This window comes from Papaver somniferum, chromosome 2, assembly GCF_003573695.1.
Source record: "Papaver somniferum cultivar HN1 chromosome 2, ASM357369v1, whole genome shotgun sequence".
In the NCBI taxonomy this organism is placed as follows: domain Eukaryota; kingdom Viridiplantae; phylum Streptophyta; class Magnoliopsida; order Ranunculales; family Papaveraceae; genus Papaver; species Papaver somniferum.
Window position 1 is genome coordinate 37,735,941 of NC_039359.1, and position 22,096 is coordinate 37,758,036.

Genomic DNA, 22,096 nt, shown 5'->3' on the forward strand with positions numbered 1-22,096 from the left:
AAGTTGTTCTATGTTTATATTAAAGATACTAAATAATAATAGAATTGAAGGTTAACTGAAAATAATAAGACAAATCCCTCAACTTTTTTAGAGTTTTGTATATTGTTCACCGTTTGGTCGGTCGATCAATATCTTTTCGTGCAATTTTAGTCCGTGGTCATAGAAGAACAGTTCCAATGTTTAGTTGGTCGTATCATATTATAGTGTGTTAGTTTGTCGGGTCACAATAGCGTGTTTAATTAATTGGATCATAGTAGCCAAAAAGGATCGGGGTCTATGGCCCCAGCGGTGGAGAAATTTTAAAGGCAGAAATAGTGCCCACATTTAAATTAGTGTGTTAGTTACTCCTGTCTATAATAGTCAGGAGCATGTTTAATTAGTCGGGAGCATATTTAATTAGTCAGTCACAATTGGTCATGTCATATTATAGAGTGTTAGTTAGTAGGGTTACAGTAGCGTGTTTAATTAGTTGGATCATAGTAGCCGCAAGGGGCCGTGGCCTATGGTCCCGGCGGTGGAGAAATTTTAAAGGTAGAAGTAGTGCCCACATTAAAATTAGTGTTTAGATTAGTCATGTCTATAATAGTCGGGAGCATGTTTAGTTAGTCGGGGGCATATTTAATTAGTCAGTCCCAATATTCAGTTGGTCGTGTCATATTATAGTGTGTTAGTTTGTCGGGTCACAGTAGCATGTTTAATTAGTTGGATCACAGAAACCGGATAGGGAGAAAATTTAAAGGCAGATATAGTGCCCACATTAAAATTAGTGTGTTAGTTCGTCATGTCTATAATAATTAGGAGCATATTTTGTTAGTCGGGTCATAGCAGAACGGTCCCAATGTTTGATTGGTCGTGTCATATTATAGTGTGTTAGTTGGTCTTGTCTATAATAGTCGGGAACATATTTTCTTAGTCAGGTCATAGCAAAACGGTCCTAATATTTAGTTGATTTTTATAGTGTGTCAGTTAGTCGGGTCACAGTAGCGTGTTTAATTAGTTGGACCATAATAGCCGGACAGTTGGCCGGGGCCGCGGTGGAGAAAATTTAAAGGAAGATTCGGTGCCCACATTAAAATTAGTATGTTATTTGGTCCTGTCTATAATAGTCGGAAGCATACTTAGTTAATCGGGTCATATCAGAGCGGTCCTAATATTTAGTTTATCGCGTCATATTATAGTGTGTTAGTTAATCGGGTCACGGTAGCATGTTTAATTAGTTGGACCATATGCAGCCGGCGCTCAACCTCTTATCGATTTTCGAAAAGTTTTTCTATGCTTATATATCTTAAAATATAATATATAATACAATGGAAAAAATTATAAAATGAAGATTTACCTAAAGAATCAATATCTAAAATTTATGTTAATTAAAGATTTAATACCCTAACAATAATAAAATTGAACATTTACTCAGAATACTAAGAACTTGAAATAGTACAAATTGTCTCTTAAAAGTTATTAAAAAAAATAAATGAGAATACTAAGAACTTGAAATAGTAAAAATTGTCTTGTAAAAGTTATTAAAAGAAAATAAGATGCCTCTAAAACTCCTGCACCAAATAAAGCATGAATGGTTGTCTCTCTATATTTTCGGTTCTGCCTGTGACACAGCCCAAAAAGTTTTAGAGACTTATCTTTACAAAAATAAATTGAAAATTTAAACAACGCAACTAAAAATTAATTGAAAATTAATTCTCTCTATAATAATCGAGAGCATATTTGGTTAGTCGAGTCATAGTAGGGTAGTACCAATATTTTGTTGGTCGTGTCATATTATATATAGTGTGTTAATGAATCGGGTCACTATAGCGTGTTTAATTAGTTGGATCATAATAGCCGGAGCGGCCGGGTCCTACGGTCCCGACGGTCGAGAGAAAATTTAAAGGAATATATAGTGCCCACATTTAAATTAGTGTGTCAGTTGGTCCTGTCTATAATAGTCGAGAGCATATTTAGTTACTGGTGTCATAGCAGAACGGTCCCAATATTTAGTTGGTCGTGTCATAATATATCGTGTTCGTTAGTCGGGTCACTGAAACGTTTTTAATTAGTTGGATCATAGTAGCCGGAGGAGGCCGGGGCCTACGGCCCCGGCGGTGGAGAAAACTTAAAGGAAGATGTACTGACCACATTTAAATTAGTGTGTTAGTTGGTCTTGTCTATAATCGTATACGTGATATTTAATTTATAAATTTCATGATTTATAATAGTGTGTTAGTTAGTCGGATCACAGTAGCGTGTTTAATTAGTTGGACCATAGATGCCAGAAAGCCGGGGCCGGTGGAGAAAATTTAAAAGAAAATATAGTGCCGACATATTTAGTTGGTACCATATTGTAGTGTGTTAGTTAGTCGGGTCACAATAGCGTGTTTAATTAGTTTGATCATAGTAGCCGGAAAGTGGAGAAAATTTAAAATCAGATATAGTGCCATACATTTAGTTGATCGTATCATATTATAGTGTGTTAGTTAGTCGGGTCACAGTAGTGTGTTTAATTAGTTTGATTATAGTAGCCGGAAAGCCGGGGCCGTCAACCTCTCGTCGATTTACTGTTTATATATTCTTAGTAGAAAAATATAATATGGACATTTACCTAAAGAATCAATATGTAAAGTTCAGTATGTAGACATAGCAAAACAGTCCCAGTATTTAATCGATTGTGTCATATTATAGTGTGTTAGTTAGTCGGGTCATAGTAGCATGTTTAATTAGTTGGATCATATTAGCCATAAGGGGTCAGAGCCTACGTCCCCGACGGTGGATAAAATTTAAAGGAAGATGTAGTGTGCATATTTTAATTAGTGTGTTAGTTGGTCTTTTTCTATAATAGTCGAGAGCATATTTAATTAGTCGGTCCAAATATTTAGTTGGTCGTGTCATCTAGTTGGACATTATTAAAGGCGGTGGAGAAAATTTAAAGGTGGGTGTAGTGCCCAAGTATTTAGTTAGTCTTATCATATTATAGTGTGTTAGTTAATCGGGTCACAATAGCGTTTTTAATTAGTTGGACCCTAGTAACCGGATAGGGGGCCGGGACCTACGGTCCCGGTGGTGGAGAAAATTTAAAGGTAGATGTAGTGCCCACATTAAAATTAGTGTGTTAGTTAGTCCTATCTATAATAGTTGGGAGTATATTTAGTTGGTCAGGTCATAGTAAAACGGTCCAAAATATTTAGTTGGTCGTATCATATTATAGTGTGTTAGTTAGTCGGATGGCAATAGCGTTTTTAATTACTTGGAACCTAGTAGCCGGATAGGGGACCGGGACCTACGGTCCGACGGTGGAGAAAATTTTAAGGCAGGTGTAGTGCGCACATTAAAATTAGTGTGTTAGTTAGTCCTATCTATAATGGTCAAGAGTATATTTAGTTGGTCGGGTCATAGCAGAACAGTCCCAAATATTTAGTTGGTCGTATCATATAATAGTGCGTTAGTTAGACGGGTCAGCGTTTTTAATTATTTGGACCCTAGTAGCCGGATAGGGAGCCGGGACCGAGTGGAGAAAATTTAAAGGTAGGTATAGCGCCCACATTAAAATTAGTGTGTTAGTTAGTCCCATCTATAATAGTCGGGAGCATATTTAGTTAGTCGGGTCATAGTAAAACGCTCCCAATATTTATTTTGTCGTGTCATATTATAATGTGTTACTTAGTTGGGTCACAATAGCGTTTTTAAGTAGTTGGACTATAATAGCCAGATAGGACCGGGGCCTGTGGCCCCGGCGGTGGAGAAAATTTTAAATGCAAATATAGTGGTCAACATTAATTAATTGGGTCATAACAGAACGGTTCAATATTTAGTTGGTCGTGTCATAGTCCCAACTTTAAAATTAGCCTATACATAAGTGCAATATTTCTCTTCTTCTTTTAGATATAAATATTTGGTATTTTCTTTCTTTTTTTGGTCGGCAATATTTGGTATTAAGGTAGCCCTTTGGGTTCTAAAATCAATACACCTGCATTTTTTAAACTTCCTTTCTCATGGAGTCATGGTTGAACAGACTCTTGCATCATTACTTGAAACGCATGATCCAAATTAAGAATGCTAACACTTGGAACCATCTCAATCTCGTGTATAACCTCAACAAACTGCCGGGAAAAAAAGAAGAGCTGCGACAACATACATGCTTGCACCTCATTAGTCGTGGTGTAGTAGAAAGCCAGTATCGGGTTAATAAACAGAAAGACGCTCACATTGATTGTGATAGAACTGAGATAGGAATAAGCAGTCAAACTGTCATCAAGGGACCCAAACTTATCAGATAGAGAAGCTATGGAACATGATTTTTAAATACTTCCACTTTAGAGCAAGTCTTATGGTGGAATCTAACCTATTCCAAGTGTGGAAAATTCATGAAATGTCAAGTCTAGTGACTTCCAAGTTGGGATTTTCCACAGAAAATCGAAGCAAGGTTCCATGGTTTGGTGGAAGGGTCCGTGGAATCCATCTAAACGCCAATAAGAATAACATTAAACGTAATTAAGAATAACGTTTTTTTTATCCGTAGATTTAAAATGAGTTGTTGAAATCTAACGGCTGAAAAAAAAGCTTCATTCTTAATTGCGGTTTTTTTTATCCGTAGATTTAAAATGAGTTGTTGAAATCTAACGGCTGAAAAAAAAGCTACATTCTTAATTCCGTTTTTTAGCTCTATTCTTAATTGCGTTCTTTTAGCTCTATTAAGAATAGCGTTTCTACTATTCCACCATTTACATTTGCGCTTCCATCCACAGTTCCAAATGCTGAGGTGGCGTGGAAGATGGAAAATGGATGGATTTCACCATAAGACTTGCTCTTAATATGACCAGGTGAATGCTCGTCATCTTATTTTAAGAACAAATAATTATACTTGCTGCTAAGTTTTTCAAATTCAAGTACACTGTTGTGAACATATTTTTTCCTAATTCCAATCGCAAAGAAGCAGACAAAATAAAAAAAACAATATAAGTAAGAATCCATTAATCTTTAACTTTTCTTTCAAATCGTAACTCAATCTCCGAGAGTGCTATGAATCCTGCTCATAATATGGAAGGCGGAGAGTTCCAGCAAAAGGGAGCTGTAGCTGAAGCCCCAAACTTTTCCAGTGTAAACACGCGAGTACCTAAACTCGATGGGAGACAGTTTTCCTAATGAGTCCATAGTCTCCGAGGTACCAAAGTAGCAGAAAATAGCAAGAATGACATTCATGGAGTCATACTCTACCCAAATACGACGAAGTTTGCGAGCTTTCACAATCCTAAATGCATGAATGACTCCCCAAAATTCTGCATGACAGAATTATCAACGCCAATATGAGCAGCACAATAACCGCCTCTGACCAGACCTTGAGCGTTACCTAAAACAACTCCAAAGCCAGCCGTCAACATTAAACTTGATCCATCCATCAAAGGGAGGATGTTATCTAACTTGGATAATTTTTGGAGCTTTCCTAGTTTTACTAATGATGCCAAAATATCTGAGAGTACAGAGTTCTTTTATATCGTTACACATATAACCCTTTGTATGAACACTAATGAATCTTTTTAAGCTTGTGGTAGACTGTTGAAAATTTGTGATAGAGTTGTTTAATTTTAGTTGATTTTGGACCCACCAAAACCTGCCATGAACAGCTGATCACACCAATACAAATTCCAAAAACTGCTTCTCGACAGTGAGAAACTATGATGATTGCTGACAATGTCAAACAGTTCAAAATCTGAAGTGTGGTGCAGAAGAAATTTAATTCAAACACCCTACTAATCCATCCCCACAAAGTAATGGCATAAGAACAGCTGAAGAAAAGATTTGAAGATGTTTCATAATGGGAGTATATTTGCCCAAAGACAACAGTTAGAAACGATTGTAATACCTGATTTACGCATCACATCATTTGTGGCAACTCGCCCATGAAATAACTTCCATGTTAAGCATGCTAGTTTGGGAGGAATAGATGCTTCCCACCACGACGTAAGCACATTTGAGTAAGATTTGCCTTATTACAGCCATCCCAAATTACTGTCCTCAGAGTGAGCGACTATTGGAACCTCTTTAAGCAAAGTAAAAGTAATCAGATATGGATAAGCCCAGAGTATAGGTGGGGACATACTTGGATAAGGTAACCTTACTTCCAAGGAGTGTCCATTAATACTGAATGTTCCCATAATCGAACTATGCCCAGAATCTAAAGCAAATAATGTTAAAGAACTAACTTACAATTTATTATAATTATATAAGTAATTCAGCTACATTTTTTGCATGAGGCAGAGCTGCAAGTGTTGAACCCTGAATCATAGAAGTATCATAAAAGTAAAAGAACACCGGATTTTATAGATTCACTTCGACAATTTAGTAACTCACACTTGATGTCAATACTCAAAACTGAGAACACAGGAAGGTGGTACAAAGCAGTCTGCAGATTCAACACCACCTACCTCTCGACAATTATTATTATTTGAACCACCAGTAGTGCTAGAGAATCCTGAGAGAAACCAACCCAGCGCATGGCAAATACTGGACTGGTCACTGGTGTAGGAAGTAAGAGCGTCCACAATGGACGACCAAACCCAAAAATTAGGTCCAGTGTATAGGTGTAGTGGGACGGACTATGGATCAAAATTTTATCAAAGATTAAAAACCAGACCAAATTTGGTCTGCGACCAAGACCAAACCCAAATATAATCGGGCGTTTATATAATGTCCGCCTACACAACGGGCGTTGATATAATGTCCGCAATTCATCGAGCGTTTGTAAAGTTAACGCCTGATGTAGGGGCGTTCATAAAGAATTCGCCTGGAACGGGCGGAGGTTAAATGTACGCCCCACTGGGCGTTGATATACATTACGCCTGACTACCAGGCGGGGATAAACTTAACGCCTTTAGTGGGCGTTGATATACATTACGCGCCAAGCTTACAATTAAGACCACCATCACATGGGACGTGCTTTATACCTCCGCCCCATTATTTTTCTTTTTATCTTTTTTTTTTTATTTTTTTTTTCTGTTTGAATTCCTCCAAGCGTAATCTTTATTAACGCCTGATTTCAGGCGTAATCTTTACAAACGCCCCATTTCAGGCGTTATCTTTATCAACGCCTGATTCCAGGCGTAAACTTTACCAACGCTCGATGTCCAGGCGAACTTTATATCAACACGCGACCAAATTTACTCTTCTCCCTCTACGCCACACAACGGACTAAACCCAAATTTGATCTTTTTTTTTAGTCTTTGGTCTTTGGTTTTGGTCGCACCACTGCAGTTGCTCTAAAGGAGTATATGAAGGAGTAACAGAACTATATTTTTTGTTAAATTGATAATGTGTAAGTTAAAATGTTCCTTGCCACCCATTTCACAATGATTAAGTCAAAGCTGAATGTTCTCCCAAAATTGGTGTCCAAAGCATTTTAGTATACCAGTAAAGCGAATTTCACATTGAAGGTTAATTAGAGTAGTTGGATACAGAGAATAGGATGAATATAGTACGAAATATTGAACAAAATAAACAATCAGAATACCCAGTTTAGGGTTCACACCTCCATGATCAACCTTGAGTGTCAGAGTTTAGAAAGAGTCGAGCATTAACCGAAAATCAATCAGACAAAGCAATTTAAGCAATCGAAGAAAAATTCCTAGGGCTAGAATTATCAAGTCACCCCGGTTCGTGGACTCTATCATTAGAAAATCTATACGTTCGTTCCACTATTGTCACCATGGTTCGTGGACCCTATCACTATTCTTCCTATCGTGTTCTAATTATATAAGAAAACAAAACAGATATTAAGGAATGGGTTATTACCTTAACGTTTCGTGATGTGTAGTGTTTCAAAGAGAATTCAAAGAGAATCATCCAGCAAGGCATAGTCCATGTCAGTCATTAGACTCCATTTTCATGCACGGGTATACATGACCTACTCTGAATCAACTCCAACAAAACTCTCCATAGCGGCGAGTATGGACAATCCGAAGATGTAAGTAGTACCTTATCGTTTACAGAGGTTTAACGGTCCCAATATTCAAATAAATGGAATCTATTTAATACCAACACAGTTCAGTTAAAGAGGGATTTCCTCCCTGTTTCAACTACAGGGGCATCAAGCTTGTGTCACTTTCCATCTTTAAGAAACATATAAATGATCCAAATTCTTTTAATACCTTTATTAGTTCAGCATTTTTATAAACATGAGGTGTACACGATTATAGGAGACAAACTTGCAGCAAGGACGTGGCATAGTAGCTCTCCCTCTAGCTTCTTTCACATAACCCCATTATGGTCATCTACTAAATCCAAAGCATCTATCAACTCAGCTAATATAATTCAAATCAGATAATCCTAAATTCAAATTCACTGAAGTATAACAGCCACATGTTATGCGCAAGTTAATGATCAGTATCGTACAAATTGGATAGCAATGCAAAAAAAATCGATATCTCGTCATAAAAAAAGTCATCCAGAGTGGTTCACCAATGAATCCATGTTTAAAAATGTTTATGTAACTACATGCATACCACAATCATTTCCCTGATTCAAATGAACTCACCAATTAATATTCGTAACAGACAGTATAAGAAGCCAAAATAGATGCTGGAAAACACGGTTCAATGGTTCCTTGTTCTTGAAGGTTTATTCTGCATATTGTCTATATGGTACACCAATATTGAGAGGAGATAGAGAGTAATACCGGAATATTTTGATTTAGTTTTTCTAATTCTTACAAAAACTTCTCCCCAATATTGGATCTTCAATTGAGATACCCCCTACATTCCCTTGCAATTGGCTTTGCAGTGGTTTCGTTGTCTCCTATAACCAATCCCAGCAGCCCTACAGGTTCCTTGATACCAGGACTGACACGATTATTGTTACCAACAATGCGCAGGCCTATATTCAAATAACCAAAAAAGAAAGCAATCAATAATGAACTTGATATTTAACATTTCTTTCTGATTGAGTAAAATTAAATCATAGACAGGAGAAAGTTACCCTGTATCTGGATATGACTGATTATCACCCGTCATGAAGAAGAAACGGTTAGCAAAACCCTCACCTTTATCTCAGCACCTAAACAAACGACAATTGTGTCGAAAACGATCACACGAAACATGTTAGCATTACACCTCTTTTACTGCCATTCACTACCAAGACTTGACTCAAATCAGCAAACCATCGAGCCATTTCTGTGAACCACTTTGTACCCATCATGCCATGTTATCTCCATCTTCCAAGTCTTTCAAACATCCACATCCACAATCACTACTGCCATTCAGCTACAAAGTTCCCAAACTGGATATCGAAATAAGAAATCAAGCATTAATTTGTTAATCAAACCTCAAAATTAATCTGTTCATACTTCATAGAATCTGACCATTTAAAGAAATCTGTGCTGGCCAGTTCAATTGGCTCTCTATTAGCATAATGCACATGGCCAAACTGCTCTACTTGCATACCCGGATGTGCTGAATAACAAAACCCAAGATCAAAATTATTGAATTTACAATACCCACCTTTCATGTTTTCCCCAGCTGATTGATCAAAATAAAAAACAAAAAAATTACTTTACCTAATTGAAAATTCAACTAAATCATACACCCCTTCACATCTCTCTCATCTTTGTTCTTCAAATCTCTTTATCTTCAAACAAAAATCATACACCTGGTTTGCTTTTCTGGCGGTAAGAATTGTGGTTGTTAATGTAACTCAGACGGCAATAGAAAGCATGATCAACCTGAGGGCCACAATTTCGAGAAATTGGTGCATCAACCGAGAAATCAATCACAGAGCAATCAGGACAAATCAAGATTGCTAGGGCTTGAATTCTATGAGAACGAAGAGCAGAAACCGAGAGAAGTTTCTCAATTCTAAAATTATTAGAATCGCTCACCTAATCTCTTTTTCTACACCAAAATCGAAAATAAAAATTCACCACGATTAATTCGAAGAAACCTAATAAGTATACAAAAACTGAACTGGGATAATAACAATGACATGAGAGACTATGACTTTACCTGTGATTTTCTGATTCCTTCCCAGGAGAAAACGGTCTGTTAAAAATCAAAGCTTTGCTTCTTTGCTTCTGTTGTAAATTTCTCTCACAATCTTCCCTGTAAATCGATCCAGACATAATTCCAACACAAACCCATCCATCCAATTTCTTCAACAACAAATATGAAACCCTAACTCCAGTTTCTCTCACAATCTTCTCGTCTCCAGTTTCAACACAAACCCTAACTCTTCATCTCAATGAATCACCAATTGATGGAAACAACGTCAAATCCATTTGCGAAATAAAACCCTATTTCTTCATCTGGTTAACCGAAACAGCAACCCTAGCTCAAACTCGATCATTCTCCATAACCCTTCAATCTCGATCATCATCACCCACAGCTCCTTTGAATCCAATTTCTCGATCTTTCTTCAATACTGCGCCACCAGAGTTTCAATTTGAAGAATTACATAAGAGAAAAGAAAGGATCGAAAAAAGAAAAAAGCACAGAACGAAATATTTGTTCTCGATGGAGCCGGGTATTCTTAGCACAGATTCACGTATTCACCAGTCTCGTAATCTCCTAATCGATGATGATTTTCCTCTTGATTTTTGATGATGATTTTTCTTCTGAACGACGAACATCTTCGTAGTCTTTTTCTTTTCGCGTTTGGATCGACGGACACGAATGACTCTCGCTTCCTTTCATTCTTGTCCCCAGGATCTTTCAATCCGACGGCGGATATGTCTCCCGTATTACTCTTTATTGTCTCCCCAAATTACTCATTCTGGGCCGGAGGATCGCCAAATCCGACGAACACGAATGACCCCGACATAACCACCATTTTTTCTTAATGTGGCCGCTCAACCTCTTGTCGATTTTTGAAAAATTGTCACAACCTCTTATCGATTTTCCATGTTCCATTGAGGCTCAACTTTTTTAGATTTTTTGTTTATAGCTTAGATCATAGTAACCGGAAGGGCCGGGTCATGCGATCCCGGCGATCGAGAAAATTTAAAGGCAGATGTAGTGCCCACATTTAAATTAATGTGTTAGTTGGTCCTTTCTATAATAGTCAGGAGCATGTTTTGTTTGTCGGATCACTGTAGTGTGTTTAATTAGTTAGATCATAGTAACCACAGGAGCCGGGTCCTACGGCCCCGGCGGTCGATTAAATTTAAAGGTATATGTAGTGCCCACATTTAAATTAGTGTGTTAATTGGTCATGTTTATAATAGTCAGGAACATGTTTTGTTAGTCGGGTCATAACAACACAGTCTCAAAATTTAGTTGGTCGTGTCATATTATAGGGTGTCAGTTAGTCTGGTCATTGTAGCGTGTTTAATTAGTTAGATCATAGTAGTCGGAGGGGCGGGGTCCTACAACCCCGGCGATCGAAAAAATCTGAAGGCAGATGTAGTGCTCACATTTAAATTAGTGTGTTAGTTGGTCCTGTCTATAATAGTCAGGAGCATATTTAGTTAGTCGGGTCATAGCAGAGCGGTCCCAATATTTAGTTGGTCGTGTCATATTATATTGTGTTAGTTAGTCGGGTCACTGAAGCGTGTTTAATTAGTTGGATCACAGTAACCGGAGGGGCCGGGCCCTACGGCCCCCGCGGTCGAGAAAATTTAAAGGCAGATGTAGTGTCCACATTTAAATTAGTGTGTTAGTTGGTTCTATCTATAATAGTCAGGAGCATATTTAGTTAGTCGGCTCATAGCAAAAGGGTCCCGATATTTAGTCGGAACGTGTCATATTATACCGTGTTAGTTAGTCGGGTCACTGTAGCGTGTTTAATTAGTTGGATCATAGTAACCGGAGGGGCCAGGTCCTACGGCCCCGGTGGTCGAGAAAATTTAAAGGTAGATGTAGTGCACACATTTAAATTAGTTTGTTAGTTGGCCCTGTCTATAATATCCATGAGCATATTTAATTAATCGGGTCATATCAGAGCGATCCCAATATTTTGTTGGTCGTGTCATATTATACTGTGTTAGTTAGTCGGGTCACCGAAGCGTGTTTAATTAGTTGGTTCATAGTAACCGGAAGGGCGAGAAAATTTAAAAGCAGATGGAGTGCCCACATTTAAATTAGTGTGCTAGTTGGTTATGTCTATAATAGTCAGAAGCATATTTAGTTAGTCAGGTCATAGTAAAAGGGTCCCAATATTTAGTTGGACGTGTCATATTATATTGTGTTAGTTAGTCGGGTCAATGTAGCGTGTGTAATTAGTTGGATCATAGTAACTGGAGGGGTCAGACCCGGTCCCGACGGTCGAGAAAATTTAAAGGTAGATGTAGTGCCCACATTTGAATTGGTGTGTTAGTTGGTCTTGTCTATAATAGTCACGAGCATATTTAGTTAGTCGGGTCATAGCAGAGCGGTCCCAATATTTAGTTAGTCGTGTCATATTATTGTGTGTTAGTTGGTCGGGTTACTGTAGCGTGTTTAATTAGTTGGATCATTGTAACCGAGAAAATTTAAAGGCAGATGTAGTTCCCACATTTAAATTACTATGTTGGTTGGTCCGGTCTAAAATATTTAGGAGCATGTTTTGTTAGTCTGGTGATAAAAAAACAGTCTCAATATTTAGTTGGTCGTGTCATATTATAGGGTATTAGTTAGTCTGGTCACTGTAGCGTGTTTAATTAGTTGGATCATAGTAGCCGGAGGGGCCGGGTCCTATAGCCCTTGAGGTCCTACAGCCCGGCGGTCGAGAAAATCTGAAGGCAGATGTAGTGCCCACATTTAAAATAGTGTGTTAGTTGGTCCTGTCCATAATAGTCAGGAGCATATTTAGTTAGTCGGGTCATAGCAGAGCGGTCCCAATATTTAGTTGATCGTGTCATATTATAATGTGTTAGTTAGTCGGGTCATTGAAGCGTGTTTAATTAGTTGGATCATAGTAACCGAAGGGGCTGGATCCTACGGCACCGACGGTAGAAAAAATTTAAAGGCAGATGTAATGACCACATTTGAATTAGTGTGTTAGTTGGTATTGTCTATAATAGTTGCCAGCATATTTAGTTAGTCGGGTCATAGTAGAGCGGTCCCGATATTTAGTTGGTCATATCCAGAAACCCCCGATTATTGTTTCTCGGTGTATGAGATATGAAATATATTAGAAAAAAAAATCTGACGGTCACGAATTACTCTCCAAATCCAACGGTGGTCATTATCCACGACATAACCACCATATTTCCTCTTGTTGATTTTTGAAAAATTGTTATAACCTCTTATCGATTTTCCATGTTTCGTCGAGGTTTAAATTTTTTAGATTTTTGTTTATTGTTTGGTCGGTCGATCAGTATATTCCCATAGAATTTTAGTCTGTCTATAATAGTCGGGAGCATATTTAGTCAGCCGGGTTATAACAGAACGTGGCCTAATATTTATTTGGTCATGTCATATTATAGTGTGTTAGTTAGTCGGGTCACTGTAGCGTGTTTAATTAGTTGGACCATAGTAGCCGGAGGGGCCGGGTCATACGGCCCCATCGGTCGAGAAAATTTAAAGGCAGATGTTGTGGCCACATTTAAATTAGTGTGTTAGTTAGTCGGGTCACTGTAGCGTGTTTAATTAGTTGGTTCATAATAGTCGGAGGGGCCGGGTCCTACGGCCCTGGCGGTCGGGAAAATAGGACCCTGGCGGTCGGGAAAATTTAAAGTTAGATGTAGTGGTCACGTTTAAATTGGTGTGTTAGTTGGACCTGTCTATAATAATGCGGAACATATTTGGTTAGTCGGGTCATAGTTGAACGGTCCCAATATTTTGTCGGTCGTGTCATATTATAATGTGTTAGGTAGTCGGGTCATTGTAGCGTGTTTAATTAATTTGATCATAGTAGTCTGAGGGGCCGGGTCCTATGTCCCCGGCGGTCGAGAAAATTTAAGACAGATGTAATGGCTAGATTTAAATTAATTTGTTAGTTGGTCCTGTCTTTAATAATCGGGAGCATATTTAGTTAGTCGGGTCATAATGGAACGGTCACAATATTTATTGGTCGTGTCATATTATAGTGTGTTAGTTGGTCGCGGCACCGTAGCGTGTTTAATTAGTTGGATCATAGTAGCCGGAGGGGGCCGGGTCCTACGGCCCCGACGATCGAGAAAATTTAAAGACAAATGTAGTACCCACATATAAAATTAGTGTGTTAGTTAGTCCTGTCTACAATAATCGAGGGCGTATTTAGTTAGCCGGGTCATAGTTGAACGGGCCCAATATTTTGTTGGTCGTGTCATATTATAGTATGTTAGTTAGTCGGGCCAGTGTAGCGTGTTTAAAATTAGTCCACGACATAACCACCATATTTATTCATAATATGATGCACAATATTATATTCTTCTATTTGTTTCACCTTTGGATACAAAAAAGTGGTTGGGCACGTTATCTGTAGGCCTTAAAATAGGTAAATCTCATAAAATCTGCAACTGCAATATTTTGTGGAAAAAATATAAACATTACTATTATAGCTATCAATTCTTTAAGCTATAATAGTACTGGGTACTGAATAGAATTACGCTTAGGGTTTTGCAGAGTAGTCCTAAAAATCATCACTCAGTGAATGATATTCCATGGAGAATAAACAAACTGAGCAGCCTTTAGGTCTCGGGAAAAGCAGACTGAAATCATTATGAAGAGAGTTTGTCAAACTTTAATTCTGAAGGAATTTCTCTGATTAGCTTTTGAAGAGTATTATTCTAAGAATGAATGCAAAGTAGTATACCGAGGCCCAAACGGTAAACCGATATAGGATGCAGGTAGTATATTTCCTACGTATACTAAGATAGAACCACATCAAACATAAGCCTTCACCAACCGAGTACAATATGCTTTTAGTAAAGAAAAATCTTATTCAGAAAAGAGTCGGATACGAATAGTTGACATACCTTCAATGCACTCTTATTCCGAATCATCTCTTCCCTATTTGTAACATAAATAAATAAAAATTGATTAAGTTAGGAATGCAGGATACAAAACCTAGACTACCAACTGAAATCGAAATGATTCAAATATAATCTACTGCAAGGAAGCAACACTACCTTCATTTTCTTCAAATATTCCATAGTAGGCTCATCCAAGTAACTGTTATCCTTGTGCAGTGCCAAAGCATGGGCAATGCTAGATGTTCTTTTATGACAAACCCCATCGAACGTGTTTCCCACTTCTAATCATAAGCATATATGCATACTTATTCTTGACCACGTAGTTGTTTTAAACCCTCTCAATCCCACAAAGGTAAATAATAAAAAAATAATGATATCTACACAGGGTCCAATTAATTAACATACCACATCGCACCAATGCAAATACTATATGTATAGAGTTTGGATTCATCTGGTGTATGAACCAATAGACAACAAATGACACGATCAGTTAAATTTTAAAACAATTTTTTCCTGCAAAACGGAAATCCTAGTGCGCTTTGCGCATTTTTGATAATGTTTTTAGTCCTATAGTGCCCATTACATTTAAAACTGAAAGGCATTTTCCCCTACTTTTCTTAACCTATCCAATTTATTTGCATCCATTTTTTGTTTTTCAAACAGCAAAATTAACAATTTCTGCCAATATTATTAACAAACTTCAGGTACCCAAACCACCATGTCATCCATTCCAGTACACTTTCTCCTCCAGACAGTCCTATTTTTCATCAACAGGCCACACTGTGACTAATTAAGCTAAATCATTCCAGTAGAGAACTCATTTACTGTAAAGAACCCAATTGTGATCCTAAATCATTCTCCTTTACTTATTTTCTTGATGATTCTACTGGTTCATCAATGCCCCAATATTTCCGTCTGTGGGAATCGAACCCACACCCTTGTTGCAGAATGCCACGCGCTTACTAATTGAGCTAAGACGACAATCAATGGTATGGGGAGTTATGAAATATGGGAGGGTTTTCTATTCTATTCTAAGTGATCATAATTCATGTTTTTATGTATAACCAAACTGACGAACCACTACCGTAATCAAGAAAAAATGGTGCTAACACTGTAGTCGTGAAACATAAGCATATGGATATGAATATGTTGACATACCTCTAAAAAATGCACATATTAGTTCCATCCAAGTTAAGTAGGAATGAAAATCCTATATCTCGTTCTCGTGTTTGTTACCTTCACGCTTCGGTCATAGACGGTTACAGTTAGTTTGCACAAACTATTAGCTTCATACATTTCCAACCATTCTCCCATTAATATAGACTTTCAGATCTTGTAACAAACTACAGAAATATAAAATGAGCCAAACGCAAGCAACTTTTTGTCAATCAAAATGTATGCGTACGAAGTCCACATACTTGATGCCTGCAGACGCTGCTTACAAAGTCCACGTACTTGAAGATCATTAACAATTTTTAAGTTTTGTTATACGGGTGGCAGACAGAGTTGATGTCCTTCGATGAGCATCTGCAGACAAACAAAACATTAACATGTCAAAAAACGATGACATTAGCATGGTTATATATCTAGCGAATCAACCACCAACTTCTATCATCTATTCATTACTCAGACATAAAAGCTAATGATATTTTATGAATGATATCCACGTCAAAATGATAGGTACGCATGAAAAACATCATAAAGAATGAATTTTGTATAGGGCCAACTGGCCCAAATCAATTAGTCAAGGAAAAAAGTGAGAGCAAAGAACCTTTTTCGAGGGAAACCATCTTAATGAAAACCAAATAATCAACTGATATAATTTTAATATGAAAATACCTATCTCCATGGTCCTGATCAGATGAGCCATGACATCCTGCAGCACTAAAGACAAAGGCAAAAAATCTGAGATGATTCCTACGACATTGGGAGAACAAAAATTAATAATTAAATTTTCATTGCAAATCCACATCCTAAAGTAACAATAATTTACCCATACCTGCCAAAAGCAGAAAAATTTAACAATTAAATAGCACTACTTGAAGGTGGAACTAAATTCCTCTTAGCTTGAGTACATACGTTAAAAGACTCCCTAGATGTGGGTAGTATTTGGATTCCCCTAGCGGATTTCCATGCATACAGAAAGTGAAAAAAGCGCAAATCAAGATTCCCTAGAATAAAATATATATAGAAGTAAATAAGAAGACAATAACATTACACTTAATGATTTACTTCATTTATCTTTGCATGAGAAAGGGATATCAACTGTACTTTGTTGAAGTATGCTCCAGTTTACGCTATACAGAAAAGACTTGATCAATTCCCCCGGTAGAACAAATTACAGGTGAAACATATCTAGTTGTTGCAGGCTAAAGATGCGTGCAAAATCAAGTATGGAGGAATAATTATAGGTTAAGAGAAGCTTTTTGTTTATATTTTTTTGGTTTGTTGCAAAAGCACTATTCCACCCTTAACAGTACGACCACCATCCACTTTTGTTATTGGTTCATTATTACTCAAAGCTGGCATATAATTTTTAATAAATCAATAAGTATGTAACTACGCAAGGATCGATACGTATTGAACAACCAAACTTACAATGAGGTGCTAGTTGTGCCTCGGTATACACTTGCTGGTACACATTCACTCTCATGCTAAAATAGTAAACTAAGGATATATAGAAGGATACAATTTCAGATTACAAAAAAAAAATAATGATTACAGTTGACATCAACTTTCCAAAAAAGACCAAAAAAGACTCAATGTATTAAGAAGACACACCTTAAAGAGGTCTGTTGGCAGTGTTATCAACCTATAGGAAAATAGCTGGCCTTCCAGCATTACGCAAAATGTCACCAGATCAATAATTTGTAAATGCCAACAGTTTGCCGTCCTTGTTTCCAACCTGGAAGAAAAGACCCATGTAAAGCTAGCTCCGGATTACCATGCATCATTCGCAATAGCATTATTACCAACGATTAGCTTCTTGTTAAACAAATAGAATGAGAGTGAATGACTGATCAACGAATAAGATACCTTTACTATGATGGGGCCTCTGTACCTTCAAATTGACTACCTGTCTGGATGATCCTACTACAGATTATGAAGACAATAACTCACAATCACTTTTCTGAATAAAAATTTAACTCTTAAGATCATAGATTAAGCAAGGGAAATACAAAAGGGTATTCAACAAATTTGTACCTTATTATAAGTGAAGTATTTTGATTCATCTGGTGGAAGAACAATCAAAAACAAAATCCAAATCCGCAACCTATTCAAAAATAAAATAATACAAAATTGAGATACAAAATTTGAAAGAATTAATGCAAACCATTGCCAGCCTTGCGAATTTTACCAAGCCTCTATTGCAACCACAAACATTAACCTCCACAGGCTGGTATAAGTTTGTATTAGGTGAAGAATTCAATAACTCTTGATCAGTGTAGTCGATTTCGGCTGTCTCGGCCGAAATTTCGGCGAGATTTCGGATATCGCTTTTGAAACAGACGAATATCAAAATCTCGCTGAAACGAGATTTGGCAGGGTATCTCGGCCGGAATCAGTAAGTCTCGGTCAAAACCGGTGTTCTCGGCCGGAATTGTTTATTTTATAGTATATTTTCTTTTTCCAATTTCATTAACTAACTACAACCAAAAGTAAACGATGGGATCCTTATCGGTGCAAAAATTTAAGCATAGCTAATGATATATCATAAAGTTTATGACAATAATTCAATCAAATGAGCATCTTTAATTCCTATAACACAAAAAAAGAAATGAAAGCTATGATAACAGAGAGAAAAGGCCTTAACTGAATGAAATCTTTGTTGATTGTATATGCTTGGGAAACCCTTTAGGATTAACTACAGTACATCAATCAATATTAATCGAGAATATTTTACTAACAGCTAATTAGTTTATATAATCTATATACATCATCCTATCTAACGGCTAATTGATATGGTTGAATGTTTTCAACCTTTTCTTCATGGATGGTTGAATGGTTGTGTGCGTCTAACTTAAAAACGGGAGAAACAGATTAGAAAGCGTGGGGAAGAAAAAGGAGAGGAGATAAAAGAAAGTGAAGAGAGTCGGGAAGAAACGGGGACGAAAAAAATGCGAAATCTGAAATAGGTTTTGCTTTTTAGGAATTCAAGCCTTGTAGGTTAAAGACGGAGGAAACTAGGTTTGATACGGTTGACGGTGGAAATAAAATTTTAGATCCAACGTCTAATACTTATTAGAAATGTAATATTAATATAAAATCTAAAACGGAGATTGCACCGAGATTTGGAACCGAAATTCCCCCGATACAAAGTTGTACCAGTGTCTCGGTCCAGGCCGAGACAATCCGAAATTCGATATTGACTACATTGCTCTTGATCCCATAATACAACTATACTATCACTTGAATAACCCTGCATGTAAAGACACACCCCCTTAATGGAAAGACATGAATAAATTTTAATCCTAGAGATTTCATGTACATAATCACGATTAAACGGTAAGAAAAAATAGTACCTCTAGGCCGTTGCAACCCCATACACACTACATTCCAGCAAATTATCTTGCTGGAAAAAAATACGAAAGAAAAAAATTCCAGTACACTTGAACTGACAAATTCAGTAACAATCCCTTTTGAATTGGCGTTCCCAATGAAGTATTGATGATACTCAAGTCTGCATCAAGTCTTCCACGGTGGGTGGAAGATTCGGTAGGCAAGGAAGCTATACATTAGATACAATAGCATACTCGAATTAGTTTCAAACAAAGTAGCACTTGACCAATTAAAGTCAGAAAACCGTATCTCATTGGAAGCAACGTTTTCTGCTGTACTTTTTTAAATAGCACTTTTTCCAATAGGTGCAGAGACTTAAAGTAGATAATAAGACTGACCTCACACCGTCACACAGCCGTTGTTTACCATCAGAGTACTTGCTGGCTATATCACTCAGGATTACTTTATGGTTTAGCATAGACAAACTTTTAGTAAACAAATTACTGTAACTTGAAAATCGATAAGGTAACCGAGGATCATTTGAAGAGGAATTCTGACCAAGTAATAGCAGGCTAGGTTCACATAAGCTATGACACTTTGCCATCCAGCACCAACAGCAACCCCAGCAAGTGAGTTTCAAAGTATCGAATCAATAAAAATTGGGCGTAAAGTTAAGATTTCAATCCTAATTATCATAATTGGTAACCGTATTACATTAGTTTAGATCGAATTCAGACCTAAGAAACCCCTGCAGAGATAACAATTATAGGGTTTTAGCATGTTTCTTCTTTTCCTTCTGATTCAACTTTGCCCAAAATTTCTGATTCAATTCACAAAAACCCTAACTTAAGATTTCAATTTCCAAAAGAAACTAAAATTGAACCCTATAGAATTCTCTATTCTTCAATTAAGAACAAACCCATCACTAATTAGTTTATAATTAAATTCAAGAGTCAATTGACAAATCCTAATTTATGTATTCTGATTTACCTTCCCATGAGTTTTAGTCGACCAAAACAATCAGCACAACCATCATCATCCCTTTCTTAAGCTTTATCTGTATCCCTCGATCTCAAAACTGCTCCCGATTCCTTCAAATTTCGCTTCAAAGACCTGGCGAAGAGATTACAGTTGAACCAAAAAAATCAGTGTTTTCTACTTATATGCATTTCGCAGTAACGAATCAATGGATAGTTAATAACGAATCAATTGTGTGTCACTTCCTTCCTGGGCATCAATCAATCAAAAACGTCAATCAATATTTCTATATACATCTTCTTCATCACCAACAAAGATAATTCAGGATCCTAATTAAGAATTTCTCATATCCATAATGAAATCAGGGATTAAAATTTTTACAAAATAAATTAGGGTTCTTTTTGAAACTAACCTCAAAAAGGAAAATCCGTGAAATCATCAGGGATTCTTCAACGACCTATTTGATGATGTTGAAAACAAAATCAGGATTTCCATTCAATTTATTAAATTAAAAAAACCCAAATACAATGAATAATTAAGCAACTGTGAGATAAAGATCAAAATAAGGTTAACGATCTTGGAATTACAGCAGCAGTATCATCCCTAACCAATAGCTTTGCTTCAATGGCAGAAATTCCTCAGAGAAAGTTCATTAACACCCAACAATAGGACCGTAATTTGAAGAGAGAAGCTAGAAGAGGGTTTGGTTTCAGAAGAGAATTCAGAAGAATGAAAGAGGTGGCGGACACAGAAGAACTACCTGTGAGATTATAATATAATCGAATCAAAAAATCAGCGATCTCTCCCATGAAACCACGCGAATAAAGAAGAAGAGGAGTAGTTGCGTATAGGGTTTATGAGAAAGAAAGAGAATAAGGAGAGGGACCGACGCGAATAAAGAAACCCAGTTATATGAGGCAACCCAATGAACGCACGGAGACAGAATCGGACGGTTCCGAATTACCCTCGCCCATCTGTGCGGTCACGAATTACTCCTACCGCCGTTTTTTTTCCAGGCCACGGGATCTCGAATGCTACGGTGGTCTTTATCCACGACATAACCACCGTATTTCCTCTTGTCGATTTTTGAAAAATTGTTATAACCTCTTATCGATTTTTCATGTTCCGTCGAGGTTTAACTTTTTTAGATTTTTGTTTATTGTTTGGTCGGTCGATCAGTATATTCCCATAGAATTTTAGTCTGTCTATAATAGTTGGGAGCATATTTAGTCAGTCGAGTCACAACATAACTTGGCCTAATATTTATTTGGTCGTGTCATATTATAGTGTGTTAGTTAGTTGGGTCACTGTAGCATGTTTAATTAGTTGGATCAAAGTAGCCGGAGGGGCCGGGTCATACGGCCCCGACGGTTGAGAAAATTTAAAGGCAGATGTTGTGGCCACATTTATATTAGTGTGTTAGTTGGTCCTGTCTATAATAGTCGTGAGAATATTTAGTTAGTCGGGTCATTGTAGCGCGTTTAATTAGTTGGATCATAGTAGCCGGAGGGGCCAGGTCCTACGGCCTCGGCGGTCGATAAACTTTAAAGGAAGATGCAGTGACCACGTTTAAATTAGTGTGTTAGTTGGTCATGTCTATAATAATCAGAAGCATATTTAGTTAGTTGGGTCATAGTTGAACGGTCCCAATATTTTGTTGGTCGTGTCATATTATAGTGTGTTAGTTAGTTGGGGCACTGTAGTGTGTTTAATTAGTTGGTTCAAAGTAGCCGGAAGGGCCGGGTCCTACGGCCCCGGCGGTCGAGAAAATTT

The 22,096-nt window shown here is 37.2% G+C and overlaps 2 long non-coding RNA genes across 17 annotated transcripts; both read right to left on the reverse strand.

The window, feature by feature from the left end:
* Positions 1-8,383: 8,383 nt before the first annotated feature.
* On the reverse strand, positions 8,384-10,682 carry LOC113347392. Of its 3 annotated transcripts, XR_003358948.1 has the most exons (5): positions 9,978-10,678; positions 9,533-9,866; positions 9,338-9,428; positions 8,956-9,255; positions 8,384-8,853 (listed from the first exon to the last, which is right to left on the reverse strand). It is a non-coding gene; the product is annotated as an uncharacterized LOC113347392 (long non-coding RNA). The 3 variants fall into 3 exon arrangements; XR_003358947.1 differs by having other exon boundaries at positions 8,956-9,428; positions 9,978-10,682; XR_003358949.1 differs by lacking the exon at positions 9,338-9,428 and having other exon boundaries at positions 9,978-10,669.
* A 3,760-nt stretch (positions 10,683-14,442) lies between these two features.
* LOC113347393 lies at positions 14,443-21,283 on the reverse strand. 14 transcript variants are annotated; one of them, XR_003358958.1, is made up of 11 exons: positions 21,084-21,283; positions 20,736-20,780; positions 19,369-20,458; positions 18,204-19,265; positions 18,050-18,119; positions 17,882-17,938; positions 17,627-17,750; positions 16,845-17,016; positions 16,685-16,729; positions 15,002-16,372; positions 14,443-14,882 (listed from the first exon to the last, which is right to left on the reverse strand). It is a non-coding gene; the product is annotated as an uncharacterized LOC113347393 (long non-coding RNA). The 14 variants fall into 14 exon arrangements; XR_003358963.1 differs by lacking the exon at positions 16,845-17,016 and having other exon boundaries at positions 19,369-19,526; positions 19,744-20,458; positions 21,084-21,282; XR_003358962.1 differs by lacking the exon at positions 16,845-17,016 and having other exon boundaries at positions 19,369-19,537; positions 19,744-20,458; positions 21,084-21,282.
* Between the last annotated feature and the right edge of the window lie 813 nt (positions 21,284-22,096).